This window comes from Etheostoma spectabile, chromosome 21, assembly GCF_008692095.1.
Source record: "Etheostoma spectabile isolate EspeVRDwgs_2016 chromosome 21, UIUC_Espe_1.0, whole genome shotgun sequence".
NCBI classification, from domain to species: Eukaryota; Metazoa; Chordata; class Actinopteri; order Perciformes; family Percidae; genus Etheostoma; species Etheostoma spectabile.
The window spans coordinates 18,838,240-18,839,759 of record NC_045753.1 but is presented as its reverse complement, the minus strand read 5'-3'; the positions used below and the strand labels follow the sequence as shown (position 1 = coordinate 18,839,759).

The following is a 1,520-nucleotide window of genomic DNA, read 5'->3' as shown; positions in this document are numbered from 1 at the left end:
ACACACACACCAGCGCAAAAGTATAAAAATCAGGCCACTTACGTTATTTGCACCAAAGAGTGTATATATTTGTTATTTATTTTTGCTATAGTGCTTAACAAGCTTTATTTAATTTTGACAGTAAATATCAAAAGTTCCAAAACGTCTATGTTGTTGTTATCTATGTACATGGCATTTGAGGCTAGTCTGACTTTGTCCCACAGCAACATCAAAAGAGTTTAGATTTATGTACAGTTTCTGTTAATGTATTGTATCAAGAGTCCATTTAATATTCAGATTTATTATAAATAATTGAACATGCATTTGTATTTTATGTTCCGTTAAAGAGGGGGGGAGGTGGGGTCACATTTTAAAATGTACTTGGAATTAACGCATTAATTACTTTCTGAAGTAAGTAGTTACTTTTATAATTTGTAACTGAGAATCTAAATGAGTTACTTTTTGAAAGAAGTAACTAGTAACTGTAACTAATTACTTTTTATAAGTAACTTGCCCAACAATGGTGCTGAGTTGCTGCAGAGTTCTCCAGCGTCCGGCAAAAAATAGAAGCTCTGCATGTTTGCTCTGGAGCTGTGACGGAGTCGGCTGCGGCCGTTAGGCAGTCCGTGGAAATACACACAATGACTTTAATAGAGACGTAAAGACTCCGCCGCCGTTCCGGAGCGGATTCGCAGCCGTTCCGCATCCGGTGGAAATTGAGGTAACACTGGAGATAGCCAAGATATAACAAGTAAACATGTAAGTATCATCAGGAAATGTACTTCAAAACTTAAAAACTGTAAATGATCAAAACAGTTCTGTCAATCAACTAAGTGTTTAATTGGCTAATTATTTCAACTGTAATTGCACTCCTATATATTGTTGGGTAGTTTCATTTTTAATAAAACAAACTGTTTTTTGTGTGTAAAAACCTCAATTTGTAAAGAAACTAAAGCTGTCTGATTAATGTAGTGGAGTAAAAAATACAATATTTCTCTCTGAAATGTAGAGAAGTAGAAGTAGAAAATAGCATGAAAAGATCTCAAATTTATACTTAAGTACAGTACTTGAGTAAATTTACTTAGTTACTTTCCACAACTGGCAAAGTGTAGCTGCAGTATCAAGTAGAAATTTAAATGTTTTTCAAAATATGAAACATTTTCTGTCACTGGAAGCACACTATCCCGGTAATCCCTGGAAATATTTGTTTTTATATCTTTAGCTCCTGGTAAAAAGCATTGCTCATATTTCAAGCAACGCTAATTGCAACTAGGAGAAGTATGCATAAATGCATAAAGTTTGGTTCCCAAACTGACCACTTTAGTGTATTATTTGGTGGTGGTAATAATCATTAAGGCAAACAAATTTTAATTCATGTTAACCAGCATTAGATTGAACTAGTGCTGTCAAACGATTAAAATATTGAATCACGATTAATCGCATTGTCATAGTTAACTTGCAATTAATCACACATTTTTATCTATATTATAAATGTCCCTTGATTTCTTTTTGGGATATTTTTTCTCATTTTAATGCTCTTA

General features: G+C 33.3%; 1 long non-coding RNA gene across 1 annotated transcript in view; it reads left to right on the top strand.

Moving 5' to 3' along the window:
- The first annotated feature begins 618 nt into the window (after positions 1-618).
- The window catches only part of LOC116671093 (uncharacterized), a 9,822-nt gene continuing 8,920 nt past the window's right edge, over positions 619-1,520 (top strand). Inside the window, exon 1 of the long non-coding RNA XR_004327194.1 lies at positions 619-700. This is a non-coding gene — a long non-coding RNA (uncharacterized LOC116671093). The remainder of the gene's footprint in view (positions 701-1,520) is intronic.